We start from the raw sequence: 19,573 nt of genomic DNA, 5'->3' as shown, positions 1-19,573 counted from the left end.
GTGTCTTTCCTGTCTGAGAATGGGGTATCAGTCAAACAGAGGTGTAATCGGTTGTTTTTTTCTGTGAAATCCCTCTGGGCAGACTTAACAGTATCTCATCTAAGGTCTCGTGGAACTGTGCACACTAGCAAATACAAACTGGAGATGAGTGTATAATTCCAGCAGCCATTAATAACACGAGTGGCCGAATTCACCTCTGTGTCAAAAATCTGTGGCACTGGACTGCCCAGACCACAGAACAGTATTCAGCTGGCACAAACACCAGTTCTAATACAGATGTATGAAGACCGAAGGGTCTACTCCCCTATATCAGAGGGGTAGCCGTGTTAGTCTGGTTCTGTAGAAGCAGCAAAGAATCCTGTGGCACCTTATAGACTAACAGACATTTTGCAGCATGAGCTTTCGTGTTTGAATACCCACTTCTTCCCATAGAATACCCACTTGCATCCGAAGAAGTGGGTATTCACCCACGAAAGCTCATGCTGCAAAACGTCTGTTAGTCTATAAGGTGCCACAGGATTCTTTGCTACTCCCCTATAGTATTTGATTCAAGGCGGTATAGGGAAAAGATCTTCATTTTCAAGTGTTCCAGGTGGTATATTAGGCTATGGTTAAATACTCCCAAGTACTGTATGTGACAACTGGTTGGAATGGCAGTAACAGTCATACATGTATCAAGATGGGACAATTGTCAAGACAATTATTTAGCTGGAAAGAGTTGACACTGTCTTGGTTTCATTAAGAATTAATTCCTGCAATGGAGACTAAGTGGTCAAAGTATGCATGTCTTGGCTGAGATTCCCTTCATTCCTATGGAAATCACTTCCAGTGTCAAAAATACAGATGTCATCAGCACATACTTCTTGGACTGCATTTCAGGAAGGTCATGTGTGTATATATTGAACAAAAGGAGAGCCACTGTGAAGAGATTTAAGGTGACTAATTTTCTCCCAGCTTGCAGGATGAAGCCTCAGTTACTAATCACTTCTCAGATGAACCACATCGCTGGCATTCAGCCCAATGTGCCACTCACTGTTATAGGCTGCCATCAGATCAATAAGGACTGCATCAATTGTCTTTCCTGACTCAAATGTATTATCTGTGCCTTGAATCGAGGTACCTAATCTTGGGTTCATTATCCCATCCTGAATCCAGCCAAAATGTGAGGCAGCCGAGCATTGGCTACCTCATTAATCTGCATCAGGATTAGACTGTCTGCAAGTTTATAGGTAATACACAGTAGGGAAATTTGGTCAGTAGCTTTTTGGGTCTGACAGTGGTTTCTCTGGCTTGGGAACAGCTAAGACCTTTACTCTCACCAGACATTTGGAATGCAACAATCCTGGGTACAATGATTCGGAAATCAAAGCTGCCAGCTTTTGATGATTGGCCCAAAATGAGATACAAACTTGGTTGTGGATGTTACCTAGATCAGGAAGAGCCTTGTTCGGTTGCAATTGATGTATAAAAAGGAGACATTAGATTCATGTACACCCTTGTTCACTGCCATCTCTCAGCAGCAATCATTTTAACTGCATGGCTGAAAGTTTTATCTGGGTTAGGAGCTTTGCATTGGTTACCAGCTGGGATGCGGTGGAGTTTGCTGTGATTGGGTATTTCCTCTTGCCCAGATTAAAATCTCTGCTCATCCTCTTAATTGTTGGTCAGACTTTGCAACTGGAGTGTGTGAAATTCAATTTGGAGATAGTTTCTTTCCATCATTCTTGCCTGGGATGATCTAGAAGGTGAAAAAGGTCTCTGTTTCTGTCAAAAACCTCCTGGCCATTCTTGGAGGATTTAAATTCCTGATATTGTGTGGTTGCATCAGATGGCCATCCAGAAACGAATTGATGAAATCCCCAAGATATAGATTTCTTTGCATTGGCTAGAACTTTATTGCAGAAAGCTTGGTAGATGATGTTGATATTGTTCGGAATATCTGATTCCGAGTCTTTAGCCACAAGAGACTCTAACTTGGATTGGAACAGATCCCATCTTACCTTCTGGAAATTCCATGGACATTTCTGGAAGCCTGCTGTAGTTGGAATTTGCATGCCTGTTGTGATCAGGCATGGCCGATGCTGGGATCAAGGAAATATATCAAAAACTTTATTCTCTGTGATCACCATATGGTGTAGTCCAGTTGGAAAAAAGGCAAAGTCAGAAAAAGAACCCAAGGTCCATCTTTGCTATGGAAAGTGGGTGGCTGCTTAAGATCATACAGAAGCTGCAGGTTAACTGTCAACACCCGCTCCTCCAGTCTTACTTCATTTACAGCATCATCAGGGTATCACCAGTGAGAGTGGCGTGACCACAGTAGATTAAAGATTCTGAGAAGATGGGTAGGATAGGAGTTGGCCAGTTCGTAGATGGAGGATTGCAGACATTGATCAGAGTCAGGTCCTTCACTTTTATAGCCTGCCATTCATTAACATAATTTAGACCGGATGATGAAACAGGAGACGCTGAAATACCTTCTGAGGTAGAATGCCATCCCATATTTCCTGTGATGGAGGTTAGACACAACAGCAAAGCCAGAAATTGATTGTGGAGTGTTAGTAGTCAAGTGTGTTTCCTGAGCATGATGATGCACTTCATGTTTTACTCCTGGCTGATGGAGGATATCCCTCTTGGCTGCTGAAATGCCCTTGGTGTTGAAGTGCAGCACCTTGAGAGCTAACCCCAGCACCAAGATTTGTAATGCTGACCCTAATAGGAGAATGACTCCTTAGGGCTGTATTTGTCTTTTAATTTTATGGTGAGAACTTGAGCTCTGATTTTACATTTTGTCTACATTAGCTTCGCTTTTGCTACTGATGGGGGGTTGAGAGGGCTCCACATAAAGGCAGTAAACTTGCTCCCCACCGTGTGGTTAGAAGAGCAAAGGGATTTGACTTTAGAACCATCTTGCTTTCTTTAAGGACCAAGGGAGTAAAGTGAGCAATAGGAAGGCCAGAGATGAGTTGTTGCTAGTAGCTTTGGCATGAGGAGAGATGGAGGAGGAAAAAGTTTGGGGGATAGAAGAAGATTTGGAGTCATTAGCATAGAGGTGGTGGTTAAAGCCATTATATAGCTGATGAACTCATCTAAAGTGTAAATGGGAAAGGTGAGAGGACCATGGGCAAAAATCCTGATGGGACATCAACAGCGTGAGGAAGAGAAGCCACTGAAGAAGATACTGAAGTAGTAAACGGAGAGAGAGGAAGGAGAACCCAAGGAGAGAGAGAAAAATGAAGTGAAGGAGTGGGTAGACTGAGGAGGATAAAAACACAGAAATGATCCCTGGACGTACCTAGGATGAGGTAACTGGTAACCTTGGTGAGAGCAGTTTGCATGGAATGAAAAAGAAGGAAAACTGGATGGCAGATATGCAAGAGAGAGCGAGGTAGAAAGGAAGACAAGGCAATGAAGATGGCCTGCACATTTAAGAAGCTGAGGGACAAAGGAGATGAGGGCTATAGGGAGGGCATTAGAGAGTCAGTGGGGGCAGAGGGAGAGTTGTTCTTTTAAGGAAAACCATAATGTATATGAAGGAATGGTGCTGAGAGAGAGAGAGAGGTTCATTACCTCAACTAACTAAATTATACCATATTGTTATGGTTGATGTCATCAGGTGGTACTACTACACATAGTCTTCCAAGTTACTTTTCTTAGCTTGCAAGAGTTTAGTCTTTGAAGAAAAGCTCTATGGTTGTTAGTTTGGTTATGCAACAGTCCTTTGTGGCAAACAGTGGGAGAATTTGCTGTCTGCCTTACTCTCACTAACTAGAGTCAATTTATGGGGCAGAGTGGTTCTTGGGAACGAGGCATTGGTGTGTGGGCTGAGATTTCTGAAAGAGGGGACTGCCCATGTGCTGTCTGTGATGGCTTTTGTCCAGGACTAGTGTGTCTGTCTCTGACTGTTTCCCTGACCTGCAATGCACCAGGATTTTGCTACTGCTCAGCAGTGGGGTGACTCTGGTGCTAGAAGTGGAACACTAGTGTTGGAAGAAAGGGAACCAAAATAAACATCTGTTTGTTACAGTACTAGAGTGTTACTCTTAATTCTTCTCCCAGCTCTCCCAAGACCAAGCAAGTTGGTTGAGACTTACTGATGTCTATTAGGAAATCCATTTTGTTCCATGATAAGAAAGTGTTAATTCTGTGTGTTTATGTTCAGATGACTGCAGTATAGGGTTTGCTGCACTACTCACTGTCACTTTTTTGTGCATCTTAATTGTAGCCATGTCTGGTGTTTGAAGCCAGTTTACTCTAACGTAAGACAGATTCATTGAGGAATGGAAATTGGTTCTGCCACCAATGCCATTTCATTTTCTGTGCATTTCTTGTCTATAATAAGGCCACTGCAGGGTCCTGCTCCTCTCAAGTTCTGTTCTACTTCATTGCTTGGGTGGGGGCGTAAGGGGGTGGTCATGTATTCAAACACCTGCCCTTTTGGAAAAATGTTGAAAAGATGCATTACACATTTGTATTAGCACTTAGAGTAATTTTTTTGGGGGGAAGCTGGGGAAATTTCTTTGCTTGGCTTTATATATTCAATAGCTTCCCAGTATCAGGAAATGCATATTTACTTCACCCATCCCTTTCCCTCCTATTACAACACACTACATGGTAGTGGCAGCATGTTTGTGTGTCTTTGTTCTCTTCCCCATGTCTTGCCTGGGATTGTACAAACACATCATAGAGGAGGGATGTTTCTATTATTATCGTTGAAGTGCCATCAGTGCTCTCAGTGTCCAGTCACAGAATCTAGAGATTCAGAAGACCTGATAGTCCCTCTCACTGCCAGTGGTGATTTCTACCTTATTATATATTTACTTTATTTACTGTGGTTGTACTTTTATAGTTTCAACTGGTTTCAAGTGAGGCCACTTCCCATGGGAGACTATTACACAGCTAACAGATCTCTCACTCAGGACTGGTAAAGACTTTTCTGCAGTAACTGTATTTTTTCCCCAGCAATTGTATCCTTATTTCCTCATGTTATTCATTCGCTTCTCTGACTTACCTCCCCCTCTCCAATCTGTTTACAATTGTACCATCCCTCCTGTCACTTGAGCTTCACAATTTCCATGTCATTTTTTGACTCCTGACTCTTTCCTTCTGTACCTCCAGGGTGTTGCCAAATCCTGTTCCTCTCTAGCCTCAGTGACTGAATGCACCCCTGTATTCACACCTTACAAACTAGTGTAATAATCTTTGTACAAGAGGTGCTTTTTGAGGTATCATCTGAAAACTAATAACTCACTGGTTGATAGTATCATGGTGAAATATATGTGGCAACATTAATTAGTTATGATTTCCCCCTGGTGATGTTAGTAGCACATGTTCAAACCCACACAGCCCTGACTAGGCAGGAGTGGTTAAACAGGTCTGTCTTAAACAAAGGAATGTGTATTTACCTCAGTTTTCATATAAGTAGTAAATAGGGTCGTTGAGACAGGAAGAGGGAGACAAAGCAGCTCTGCATTTCAGCATACACAGGGGAAAAGAAAGAGCATGGCAGGACCCTCACCCCCCAGGCTCCAGGTTGCCTTCTTTATTGTTTAAATAAACTTTGCTTTGAGGGATAATCCCAGGGGTGAAAGTAGAACTAGGAACTTACCGGTACAGGGCTGGCTTGGGGCCTGCTCTGGCCCCTGGAAGGGGCGGGGCCTCGGGCACAAGGGGCGGAGATGGGTCAGAGCCAGCCCCGGCCTACCCTGTACTGGTAAGTGCCCTTCCCCTTCCCCACCGGGTAGCAGCGGCAGCTGGGGGCTCCAGCAGCAGTTTAAAGGGCCCAGGGCTCGGCCCCCGCTACCGCCCCGGGCCCTTTAAACCGCTGTCAGAGCCCCCGGCTGCCACTGCTACCCCAGGGCTCTGGCAGCAGGGCTCCAGGGGCTATTTAAAGGGCCGGGGGATCCCCTGCCTCTACTGCCCTGGGCCCTTTAAATAGCCGCTGGAGCCCTGGGGTAGGGTTTAAATAACCCCCAGAGTCCCACTGCCGCAACCCCAGGACTCCAGCAGGAGGGCTCTGGCGGCAATTTAAAGGGTCTGGGGCTCCAGCCGCTGCTGGGATCCCCAGGCCCATTAAATTGCCACCTGGGGAAGCAAGGCTGCACCGGCATACTTTCACCTCTGGGTAATCCTCAGAAGAAGCCACTTCAAAGAGGGACTGGACTATAAAAGTGAGATAAAAACCACCCGAATCTACCTATTTGTTTCTCTCTCTCTTTCACCGAAGAAGACAACGGAACCAGCCTTTTTTAGTTTGAGGGCAGATCCTGACTTGAAAATTTGGTCAGCTATCTTGTTGGAAATATGTAGTAAGATTTTTACCTTGAACCAAATCTAGTTTAAGTCTTAGCTACGAGGAAGTGTTTTATCTTTATTTCTCTTGAGCAAGCTACCAGGGAGCTTTGCGAACAGGGGCCGCTAACACGGAGTTTCAAATGGGCGTTCTCCAGGTGAAGGAGGAGCAAATACGGGACTCTTGGGGTAAGTGGCTGTCCGTAGTGTGTGTTTGTGTTTGGGGGTTACTTGCTCTGTGCTGAGCTTGTGTCTGTCTGTCTGTCTGTTTGTTTGAAGGACTGTGTACTGTGGCCGGCAGTTGGAAGCTGTGAGCTTCTAACCAAGGTTTGAAATCTAGAAGCCTCTGTTCATTGGCTGACCCTTAGTCAGAGGGTGGGGCTGTCAGGAAGGCCAGGGCTTTATAAAGCAGTGACAAGCGACCAGGGAGCTTTGTGACCAGGGGCCGCTAACAGGGAGTTTTGAGAGGGAGTTTGGAAGGGGAATGGGAAGGGGTGAGGTACATTTGCCAGTCTTTAAAACCTTTAACTAAACTATAATCAGATCTTCTTGATTTAAACAAAAACCCTATAATTAACTTAGGTAGCTGTAGGAGAGAATGCAGGCAGAAACCCAGCAGCAGATTGGGGGCTATCCAGTTTATTGCGCCAAGTGCAGCATGTATGATTATCTGCCCTGTAGGTGGGAGGCGTATGTGTGCAGTCGGTGCAAGGAGCTCCTGGCCCTCAGAGACCACATACGGGCTTTGGAGGCCAAGGTGGTGGAACTGGAGGAGCTAAGGGAGGCAGAGAGGTATGTTGATGAGGCTTTCTGGGACACTGTAGATTTGTCCCACCTCCGGTCAGACAGCCCCTGCGCTGTTGAGGAGGATGAAAGGCCCAGGGAAGCAGAGCAGTCAACGGGAGCAGAGGGAAACCTTCCCATAGTTGAGACCCTCCTTCCAGATGATGTTGGGGTATCCTCTTGCACTGAGGTTACCTCTTAGTCATTAGGAAAAGGCAGGTGTTAGTAATGGGAGATTCGATCATTAGAAAGATAGATAGCTGGGGTTGTGATGACCGGGAGAACCATATGGTGACTTGCCTGCCTGGTGCGAAGGTTGCAGATCTCTCGAGGCATCTAGACAGACTTATGTGTAGTGCTGGGGTGGAGCCAGTGGTCGTGGGACATGTAGTGACCAGTGACATAAGGAAGGGTAGGAGAGATGTCCTGGAGGCCAAATTTAGGCTGCTAGGAAAGAGACTGAAATCCAGGACCACTGTGGAAGCATTCTCAGAAATGCTTCTAGTTCCATGCGCAGGGCCAGGTAGGCAGGCAGAGCTTCAGAGTGTCAATGTGTGGATGAGACGATGGTGTAGAGAGGAGGGGTTTAAATTTATTAGGAACTGGGGACACTTTGGGATGGGGGGGCCTATACAGGAAGGATGGGCTTCACCTAAACCAAAGTGGATCCAGACTGCTGGCACTTAACATTAAAAAGGTTGCAGAGCAGTTTTTAAACTAAGAGATGGGGAAAAGCCGATTGCTGCAGTGGAGCACATGGATCGGACAGAGACTTCTCTTAGAGGAGAGTCTATTGATAGAGATTCTCTAGGTTCTAGTCAGCAGGAGAGGATGGAAGAGGACAAAGTATGGGCCAGATCAGACGAGAAACATTCACATAAAAAAGAATCTGACACATCAGAAAAAGGCAGACAAATAAACAGTGACAAGTTTTTAAAGTGCTTGTACACAAATGCTAGAAGTCTAAATAATAAGATGAGTGAACTAGAGTGCCTCATGTTAAAGGAAGATATTGATATAATAGGCATCACAGAAACCTGGTGGAGTGGGGACAGTCAATGGGACACAATCATTCTGGGGTACAAAATATATTGGAAGGACAGAACAGGTCGTGCGGGGGAGGGGAGTGGAACTATATGTGAAAGAAAATGTAGAATCAAATGAAGTAAAAATCTTAAATGAATCCACATGTTCCATAGAATCTCTATGGATAGTAATTCCATGCTCTAATAAGAATATAACAGTAGGGATCTATTATCGATCACCTGACCAGGACAGTGATAGTGATGATGAAATACTAAGGGAGATTAGAGAGGCAATCAAAATAAAGAACTTGATAATAGTGGGGGATTTCAATTATCCCCATATTGACTGGGTACGTCACCTCAGGACGAAATGCAGAGACAAAATTCTCGCTACTTTAAATGACTGCTTCTTGGAGCAGCTGGTACAGGAACCCACAAGGGGAGAGGCAATTCTCGATTTAGTCCTGAGTGGAGCGCAGGATCTGGTCCAAGAGGTAACTATAACAGGACCGCTTGGAAATAGTCACCATAATATAACAACATTAAACATTCCTATCGTGGGAAGAACACCTCAATAGCCCAACACTGTGGCATTTAATTTCAGGAAGGGGGAACTATGCAAAAATGAGGAGGTTAATTAAATAGAAATCAAAAGGTAGAGCAACTAGAGTGAAATCCTTGCAAGCTGCATGGACACTTTTCAAAGACACCATAATAGAGGCCCAACTTAAATGTATACCCCAAATTAAAAAACACAGTAAAAGAACTAAAAAAGAGCCACCGTGGCTTAACAACCATATAAAAGAAGCAGTGAGAGATAAAAAGGCATCTTTTAAAAAGTGGAAGTCAAATCCTAGTGAGGTAAATAGAAAGGAGCATAAACACTGCCACATTAAGTGTAAAAGTCTAATAAGAAATGCCAAAAAGGAGTTTGAAGAACAGCTAGCCAAAAAACTCAAAAGGTAATAACAAAATGTTTTTTAAGTACATCAGTAGCAGGAAGCCTGCTAAACAACCAGTGGGGCCCCTGGACAATTGAGATACAAAAGGAGCACTTAAAGACGATAAAGCCATTGTGGAGAAACTAAATGAATTCTTTGCTTCAGTCTTCACAGCTGAGGATGTTAGGGAGATTCCCAAACCTGAGCCGTCCTTTGTAGGTGACAAAACTGAGGAATAGTTACAGATTGAAGTGTCACTAGAGGAGGTTTTGGAATTAATTGATAAACTTAACAGTAACAAATCAAAGGGACCAGATGGCATTCACACAAGAGTTCTGAAAGAACTCAAATGTGAAATTGCAGCACTATTAACTATGGTTTGTAACCTGTCCTTTAAATCGGCTTCTGTACCCAGTGACTGGAAGATAGCTAATGTAATGCCAATATTTAAAAAGGGCTCCAGAGGTGATCCCGGCAATTACAGACCAGTAAATGTAACGTCAGTACCGGGCAAATAACTTGTTTGGCAAAAGTCAATATGGTTTCTGTAAAGGGAAATCATGTCTTACTAACCTATTAGCATTCTTTGAAGGGTCAACAAACATGTGGACAAGGGGGGATCCAGTGGACATAGTGTACGTAGATTTCCAGAAAGCTCTTGACAAAGACCCTCACAAAGGCTCTTGTGTAAATTAAGTTGTCATGGGATAAGAGGGAAGATTCTTTCATGGATTGAGAACTGGTTAAAAGACAGGGGATAAAAGGTAGGAATAAATGGTAAATTCTCAGAATGGAGAGGGGTAACTAGTGGTGTTCCCCAAGGGTCAGTCCTTGGACCAATCCTATTCAATTTATTCATAAATGATCTGGAGAAAGGGGTAAAGAGTGAGGTGGCAAAGTTTGCAGGTGATGCTAAACTGCTCAAGATAGTTCAGACCAAAGCAGATTGGGAAGAACTTCAAAAAGATCTCACAAAACTAAGTGATTGGGCAACAAAATGGCAAATGAAAATTAATGTGGATAAATGTAAAGTAATGCACATTAGGAAAAATAACCCCAACTATACATACAATATGATGGGGGCTAATTTAGCTGCAACTAATCAGGAAAGAGATCTTGGAGTCATCGTGGATAGTTCTCTGAAGATGTCCATGCAGTGTGCAGAGGCGGTCAAAAAAGCAAACAGGATGTTAGGAATCATTAAAAAAGGGATAGAGAATAAGATGGAGAATATCTTATTGCCCTTATATAAATCCATGGTACGTCCACATCTTAAATACTGCCTACAGATGTGGTCTCCTCATCTCAAAAAAGATATATGGGCATTAGAAAAAGTTCAGGAAAGGGCAACTAAAATGATTAGGGGTTTGGAACGGGTCCCATATGAGGAGAGATTAAAGAGGCTAAGTCTTTTCAGCTTAGAGAAGAGGCGACTTAGGCCTTGTCTACACTACAAGACTATTTCGAATCAACTTAGTTCGAATTTGTGGATTCGACCTTATGAAGTCGAATTTGTGTATCCATACTAAATACACTAATTCGAATTTCTGAGTCCACATTCACGGGGCCAGCGTCGACTTTGGAAGCGCTGCACTGTGGGAAGCTATCCCACAGTTCCCGCAGTCCCCGCTGCCCATTGGAATGCTGGGTAGAGCCCCCAATGCCTGCTGGGGGGAGAAATGTGTCGAGGGTGGTTTTGGGTAAGTGTCGTCATTGAACCGTCAATCACAACCTCCCTCCCTCCCTCCGTGAAAGCGCCTGCGGGCAATCTGTTCGTGCACTTTTCTGGTCAGTGACAGCGCGGACGCCACAGCACTGCAAGCACGGAGCCCGCTGCGATCATCGCCGTTTTCTCCTCCTCGCACTTTATCGTCCACCTCTTCCACAGTCAGCTGCTGAGAAATTGGGCTACTTTTCAATGGTGCTGCAAGCACTGGGGGACCATAGGGGATGTTTTACAAACATCAACGTCGGGTGGCCGGGCAAGGTTCATGATGCGTGTGTTTTCAGGAACTGTGGGCTGCTCAGACGCCTGCAGGAAGGTAGTTTCTTCCCGGACCACGAAATAACTGTTGTGGATGTGCAGATGCCTATAGTCATCCTCGGGGACCCAGCCTGCCCGCTAATGCACTTGCTCATGAAGCCCTATACAGGCGCCTGGGACAGCGACAAGGAACTCTTCAACTACCAGCGAGCAGCGTGACCTGTGACTGTTCAGTTTCTTTACAGAGAAGCTGAACCTGCCCCTGTTTCTTTACCCAGTTACTGTTGACTCTCCTCTTCGGTTACATACCCCGTTCACCCCGTTACCCCCACTTCCAGCACACGTGTAGAAATAAAATACATGTCCCATTATTACTTAACAAAGGTTTCTTTATTCATGACTTTTCGTGAAAGGGTTGAAACTGGGACGCAGGCTGTGCTGGGTAGGGTGTGCGGTGATGTAAAGACCGCCTCTAAACTCAAGGAATGACAGGCTCCTGCTCCTAGAGCGGTCCGCAGTGCCGGAATGCTTCTTTCAACGGAGCCTGCCATCCCTCTTTATGGAATTCTGTGTGCGGGCGGATATGTGACCTTGTGGTGGAGGAGGACGGATACAGATTCCTCAGCTGCGTAACTCAGCGGTCCAGGACAAGGACCGCTGTATAAGATCTGTAACCGCCCTCCCCCTGATGCAAAGTCACATCTCCCCCGCCCACACAGATCCTGGAAACCACCTCCAAAAACCGACCAGGTTGCCTACTGAGTGCACCGTGTGTGTGACCCGCTGCTGATCCTGCCCCCGTGTCTGTACCCTGGGAAAGGTGACTGTCCTATGCAATTAACCACCCCCTTCCCCACGCCCCCCATTCGAACACAGTCTTCTTTGAAAAAACATAACGGAAACAGTAATTAACAGCAAATCATTTTTATTAATTAAGTAGACAGTTAGGGGATGGGACTGGGATTGGGACTACTGTGAGTCTTGAAGTGAAGGACTTCGGCAAATATAGGGTATGAGAACTTTTGGGTACTTGAGCACTGTGCTGTGGTGCAGTGACAGTATTCACGTCCCCAGCCGCCCCTCCTCCTGATTATTTTCGGTGAGGGGGGTATGGGACTTTGTGGCGGGGGAGGGCGGTTGCAGATACACTGCAGGGGGGCTCTGTCCTCCTGCGGTCCTGCAGAACATCCACAAGGCGCCTGAGCGTGTCCGTGTGCTCCCTCACTAGTCCAAGCATTGTTTCAGTCGCCTGCTTGTCTTCCTCACGCCACCTCTCCTCCCGTTTGCTGTGTGAGCGCTGGCACAGAGAGACGGTCTCCCTCGACTGGCTCTGCTGGTCCGCCTCTGCTAGGTAGCAGCCCATACGTTCCTCGAACATCTTGTCCCTTGTCTTTTTCTTTCGCCGCCTAATCTTCGCCAGCCTCTGCGAGGGGGATGCTGTGGCAGGTCTGGAGACAGTGGAAGCTGTGAGATGGGAAACAGGGAGTGAATTCCTTGCAAAGATACATTTTTGCGAACAATTAACTGAGTCTAGGCTGTCTCTGTGAATTCTGGGTTGAGACCCCTGTGCCTGCTGGGGCAGAAATCATTTTAGCGGTGGATTCTGGGTAAATGTCGCCAGTCATTCCTTCCTCCGGGAAAGCAACGGCAGACAATCATTTCAAGCCCGTTTTCCCAGAATTGCCCTGGCATACGCCATAGCGTGGCAACCATGGACACTGTTTTGCCTTTTGTGTATGTCACCGTATGTGTACTAGATGCCGCTGACAGAGGCGGGCCAGCAGCGCTACACAGCAGCATGCTTTTGCTTTTGCATGACAGCAGAGATGGTTACCAGCCATATTGTACCATCAACCATACCATAAATTGATAATAAGATGGTAATAAGATGGGCATGGTTACCTGTCCTTTTGCACTGCCCCATTTGGGGCTGTCATAAGTGCCCCTGGCCAAGCAGCCAGGGGCGCAAAAGCAAAAATTGGGAATGACTCCCTGAGTCAATCCCTCCTTTTTGGTACCTAAAAATAGAATCAGTCCTGCCTAGATTATGGGCAAGTGTACTAGAGAACCACTGTATCATAGAACCAGAGAGCACAGCTGCTCTGTGTCCGATCCTGCATAAATTATGAGCTGTATGCTATTCACAGGGGGTGCTCCTGCAACAACACCACCTGTTCATTCCGTTCTTACCCCAGCCTTCCTGGGCTACCATACCATTGTCCCCCCACTTGTGTGAAGAAGTAATAAAGAATGCAGGAATAAGACACAGTGACTTGTTTGTGAGAAATGAGTGGAAGGAAGCCTCCAGCTGCAATGATAGTCCAGGCAGGACATTAAGGAGTGTGGATGAAGGAGCCCATCATCCCTGTGCTAGTCCAGGGGCAATCGAATCTTTTATTTACAATGAAGGGTGGGGGCTGATGGAGCTCAGCCCCCTGTTGCAATGATGAGGACGGTTACCAGCCATATTGCACCATCTGCCATCAAAAATTAGGGACAGGCGCCCTTGATCGACCTTACTGATGCTAGTCGGCATGGTTACCAGCCCTTTTGCACTGCCCCATGTGCCAATAGGCTGATGATGAGGACGGATTTCCATCGTTTTGTACCATCAGCCATCCATAGCGTGGGGGGAGCAAGGATGTTGGTGTTGAGTGCTGCACCATCGCGTCTATCTGCAGCATTCAGTAAAGATAGGGTGACATGTAAAAGAGTCAACAGAGGATTGTTTTCACTTCTGGTGGTGGGTGGGGTGTGTGCGCAAATTGCCGAACTATGCCCTGACCCACCGCAGACACTGTGTTTGACCCTAGAAGCATTTGGAGCTCATCCAAGAATGCAAATACTTTTCGGAGACAGCAGGAACTGTGGGATACCTTGCGTCCTCATTCCCCCCTCCCTCCATGAGCGTCCATTATATTCTTTGGCTTTCCGTTACGCTCGTCACGCAGCTGCGTGCTGAGTCTGTGCTATGCCGTCTGTCCGTAGATTTTTTAAAAATACTTTGGACCAGGCGTAAAATTACAGTAATTACCCTAATTAGATGCAGGAATCTCCGAGCGAGATCACCCTGAGGAGGGTCACTGAAGGAGATAGAAAGCGCATGCTGCGTGGAAGCTAGCACGAACCAGGGCCCGATACAGCCGTGCTCGGAGAGGCAGTGCTGCCTGAGTACCTCATGAAAGCCTTGCGCGGAAAACTGTGCTACCACGGAGCACCCAATAAGGCAGCTCTCCTCAGGAACCTCCTGCTGATGCTTTTCGATTAACGCAAGGAGAGCTTCGTGGAGATCTCCAAGGATGATTTCTGTTCTATCCCCATATCTAGAGAGACCTCCTTTTCACACAGTTAAGATTCCTGTTATATTAAGAATAAAAGTTAACATGGTTAAAGCACTTACCGACTGCTCCTTCCCCTGATTCAGAGTCCGGGTTAATGGCCGGGGAGGGTTGTTGGGTGATCTCCGTGACGGTGATGAATAGATCCTGGCTGTCGGGGAAACCAGCGTTGTAAGCGCTCTCGCCTGCCTCATCCTCCACAAACCCTTCCTCATCTTCCCCTTCCGCGAACATCACCGAGGAACTGGCCGTCGACACTGTCCCATCGTCAGAGTCCACGGTCACTGGTGGGGCAGTGGTGGCAGGCTCCGTAGCGTCCGTTTGCCGCTTTGATTTTTTGGTAGCCTTGTCTGGGGTCCTTGATTTTCACGCGGCGCTGCGTTGCATCACGCCTGTATCCTCTGTCTCTCATGGCTTTGGAGACCTTCTCGTAGGTCTTCGCATTCCCTGTTTTGGAGCGCAGCTCCGAAAGCACAGACTCCTCGCCCCACACACCGATCAGATCGAAGAGTTCCCAGTCAGTCTATGCTGGGTCCCTCTTTCTATTCACAGATAACATGAACTCCTCTGCTGGAGAGCTCTGCATCGTTGCAGGTGCTGCGGAGCTCGCCCCGATGTCCAGCCAGGACGTCAGATTCAAAGTGCCCAGACAGGAAAATGAATTCAAATTTTCCCGGGTCATTTCCTGTATGGCTGGTCAGAGAATCCAAGCTCCGACTGCTGTCCAGAGCGTCAACAGAGTGGTGCAGTGTGGGATAGCTCCCGGAGCTACTAAGTTCGATTTGCATCCACACCTAGCCTAATTCGAGCTAGCCATGTCGAATTTAGCGTTACTTCACCTGTCGGGGTGTAGTACCAAATTCGAACTAACGAGCCCTCTAGTTCGAATTAAATGGCTTCCTGGTGTGGACGGTTGAGCGGTTAGTTCGAATTAACGCTGCTAAATTCGAATTAAAGTCCTAGTGTAGACCAGGCCTTAGAGGGGATATGATAGAAGTATATAAAATCATGAGTGGTGTGGAGAAAGTGAATAAGGAAAAGTTATTTACTTGTTCCCATAATATAAGAACTAGGGGCCACCAAATGAAATTAATGGGCAGCAGGTTTCAAACAAATAAAAGGAAGTTCTTCTTCACACAGAGCACAGTCAACCTATGGAACTCCTTTCCTGAGGAGGTTGTGAAGACTAGGACTATAACAGGGTTTAAAAGAGAACTAGATAAATTCATGGAGGTTAAGCCCATTAATGGCTATTAACCAGGATGGGTAAGGAATGGTGTCCCTAACCTCTGTTTGTCAGAGGGTGGAGATGGATGGCAGGAGATGGATCACTTGATCATTACCTGTTAGGTTCACTCCCTTTGGGGCACCTGGCATTGGCCACTGTTGGCAGACAGGTTACTGGGCTGGATGGACCTTTGGTCTGACCCAGTATGGCCGTTCTTATGTTCTTAACCATTTCTGACTTTAATACCTTGTACTTGTACTCACTTAAAACCTATCTCCTTGTAGTTAAATAAAATTGTTTTATTCTTTAATCAAAACTGATCCAATGCTCTGTTTCAACCGAACTGTTTTCTACTTTAACTGGAGTTACCCAAACTGTTGGATATTGACCCCTTTCAGGAGCAATGGACTTATAGTAATATCTGAACTGTCCAGGAGAGGGCTGAACCGTGCAGAACACATGTTTTGGGGAACTAGGAGTGTGTTGGGATTATCCTGAAAGTGGTAACGCAGGCTGCTGGATGCCAGTGTGTGGCGGGTGTGTTGCTCACAGGCTGCTGGGGTCAGAGTTGCTGGACCAGGACTGCAGCTATACACAAACAGTCAGGATGTGACCTGCATGCTCTTTGTGAGCACCCCAGCTTGGGAGCTACAACAGCAAAGCATTGTTAAGCACCCAAGGTTGTGGGGTAGGGTGGTCTGGATTGTGCCCTGGAATATGATAGTCCCACCTCACTCCCTTCTAATCGGTCCAAAATCATGCTGCAAAAAGTAATTTTACTTTTCTGCTACTCATATTTTCTACTCATATTTGCATCTCTCCATTTGTGAAGCAAAGTCACTGTACCTCTTTTGTCATCTAAAACTGTACCATATTTTGACCTACCTTGGGGCTCCATCCTCAGTAGAATTTAGAGTACGTACTTAGCACCTACCAGAGTCTGGCCATGACTGCTGCCTGTTGCTGCACTAGATATTTCAGTCTTAACTCAATTCTTCATAAATATTTAGATTTAATGTTCCTCCATGGTTTGAAAATAATACTGAATGATTTGTTAATGTTATTGAAATTTGAAAATATATAGTCAGTGAATCCATGAACCGGCATTGAAACTACACTTAGTAGCCCAGCATCCTTTTCTTGTAAGAAATGCAATGCATTTAGAAGTCTTATAGGTGTGAGCCTCCTCCATCATAGCATACGCATTTACATTGCTCATTGCTTTTCTACAGCATAGCTAAGCTATATTTAGCCCCACCAACTCAAGTGGATTTGTGTTACAAATAACATTGAACTCAGCAGCTAAATTCTTCGTAGTAGGTTAACCTGAGTCTTCCATTGTGTTCATGCTGAAAGCTTTAATATTTTTTAATATGGAAATTCATGGCAGCAGTGGGAACTAGTCAAAGAATGTATAAATGCTATGGGGTAGATACTTAGCTGGTATAAATCCTCTTAGCTTCACTGACTTCAATACAGCTACGCTGACTTAAGCCACCTGAAGATCAGGCCCAATAGTTTTATTTGTAACATCTGGTGTACAGCCCCTGCCTTGTGAATCTTACAAAATAGATAATACCTGGGTTAAGTGAGGAATATAATTAGTAGATTCAGCTTTAGCATTGTGCGGTGGGCCTGTGAAACAATATTTATTTTTCAGGATTGGTATCCTGACTCAGCAATCTATCTGCCCATTTTTAATATATCTGCCTTATCTTCCAGTTCTTCTAAAGTTACTTGGATCACAAAATCGAAAACAAACAATGCCTGAGATTGTAAACGCCCCTAAGTTTTTTGTACTTGGTAATTTTATGCATTCAGTGTTCTAAAGAATGCTAGGTGTTTCTAATGCTTCTCTCTTGACATTTTGAATCTGGTAGATTAGGAAAAGGTTAAGAGATTTAAATAAACGATCTTCAACTTCTTACTCTAAATACAACACTTCTCTCCATATTTATAGAGGACTGTGGTTATTGACCACATGATATTAATGGTACATTTTTTAATGCAAGTTCAGAACAGGGCTTGTGGTGTCAAAGCTGGTGATTGTGGCAAGAAAGCAGGTTAAAAAGGATGAAAGGAAAGTGACCTCTGTTTGGGGATTCTGCTTTTTGGGTAGGGATGGCTTCAAGGATGGCAAGAGATGGCAGTGGAAGAGAAAGGAGTATTTCCAATTTTTCGATCAGACACGAAGAAAAATTATGTGAAAAAATGTAGGTAGAACTACCACCATCCCCAGTTTTCTTTTTCATGTTTTGCTGAAAATACTTCCCCACTTTCCATCTGACTCTTCTCTAGAGAATACATTCTCCTTATCCCAGATTTATGATGAGGTTAGTTCTAAAAGGGTTAGTTGGATTAATGTGGGGCACAGTACTCAACCCTTTAGATCTATGCACAGAGAATGCTCCTGCAGATCTTTGGTCCATGCTAGGGGACAGATGAGAGACTGGGAATGAGCAGAGCTACTGAGGGAACAGGGCTACAAACACCATCCACTCCCCACTTGCAGCCCCACAGAGACCCCCTAGAAAAAGAAAATGCAGCCCACTGGTGTTGCACTGCTGAGAACTAGAAGGAGCAGAGCCACTGCCAAGGGTTTAGTGGACAGGCAGACAGCCTATTCCATGGGGTTTCCCGTCTCTCTCCACAGCATCAACAGAATTGAGTGCAAGCATCTTTATGGAGATTTCTTCCCCTAAAATCCTCTCCCACGAGTTCCCTAAGGATGCAGGAGTATCCCTCAGGAGGGGGTGACCCACATTATGACACCTTACAATTGCTTTACAGTAATATTACCAAGGCTTTACTGAACAGAGAAAGATATTGTAGCAGATTAAATCTATAGGGACAGTAATTTGGTGCTAAGAATAAAGAGTTACAATGCAGCAAACAATAACTGAAGGAGAAGTGTATTTTAAGAATACCTAATTTTAAGTAGTGTGGACATTAATCCAAGTCTCAGTTTTCATCTTCTTTTATACCATAGGGATGTGAAGATATAAATGGTGATAACATAAAAACAGTCTATGAATAGAGAAGATGTACTTGTTCATGAGAGAATTATGAATGTTTTATGGCATACCAGGCAAAAAGAGTTTATGGAAGAACCTGGGTCATTGTAAATATAGTTGTAGAATACCAATGGAATTTTGATACACTTGTATAATAATAAATTGTAACTGTACTTTACATGTTCACATATTTTAACACTGTTTATTTTCAAATGTGTTCTGATTGAGTCCCCAAAAGCAGTTGGTGCTTTGGGTATATATTATTCAAGCTGTGTACAAGCAGTCTTCTAGTCAGTAATGAATTCTATTTCTTGTCTTGGGGTAGACTTCATGTACAATTGCCTTTTGGTATTGTTGCTATCTTATTCCATATGAGCATAGAATAAATAATGTGTGAAAACGTGACTGTTGTTTAAATAGCCCAGTTACATTCACTCTTGTTGGTTTAGATTTATTGGAAAGTTCCATGCATCCTTCATCTCTGTGACCCTCTCTGCTTTAAGTTCTCTTCACTCACAATTATTCAGCTATCTCGGTCGACAAAGACACATTTTGAATGATAAAAAAGCACACCTTAAAGTAGGATTCAAGTTGGAAATTTTGTCAAAGGCCATATTGTATCTCTTTATCATGATCTTAATATTAGGATCATTGATTGGTTACATCCCACTTTGAACTTTCCTGCTATTTTCCTGATGAGTGAGTTATATGAGTGGACTAAAGCCAGCAGCCTTCCTGAATCTGCCATAAACCGCATAAATCACTAATGATTTGAGTAGAATTCTTATTGCTTTTTCCTGATTTATCTTCATGAATTTCCTAGTCCTTGGATTTAAACTTAAAACTTTTAAATATGTTTATATATTAAAGTCCAAAAATACCTGAAGATTTTGGGACTACAAAGAAACAGGTTAATCCATTCCCTGAGATTTCTAAAATATGACAGATTGCAGAGTGCTTGTGTTCAGGACA

At 44.7% G+C, this 19,573-nt stretch overlaps 1 protein-coding gene and 1 long non-coding RNA gene across 7 annotated transcripts in view; both read left to right on the top strand.

Moving 5' to 3' along the window:
• Positions 1-19,573, top strand: part of LOC123376999 (glypican-5-like) — a 654,555-nt gene that overhangs the window by 183,781 nt on the left and 451,201 nt on the right. The window lies entirely within an intron of this gene.
• On the top strand, positions 6,115-18,702 carry LOC123377000. Its single transcript, XR_006582031.1, has 3 exons — positions 6,115-6,477; positions 17,707-17,800; positions 18,577-18,702. It is a non-coding gene; the product is annotated as an uncharacterized LOC123377000 (long non-coding RNA).

Source organism: Mauremys mutica, chromosome 9 (genome assembly GCF_020497125.1).
Source record: "Mauremys mutica isolate MM-2020 ecotype Southern chromosome 9, ASM2049712v1, whole genome shotgun sequence".
In the NCBI taxonomy this organism is placed as follows: domain Eukaryota; kingdom Metazoa; phylum Chordata; order Testudines; family Geoemydidae; genus Mauremys; species Mauremys mutica.
The sequence above is the reverse complement of the archived record's forward strand: the minus strand, read 5'-3'. Positions and strand labels throughout refer to the sequence as shown.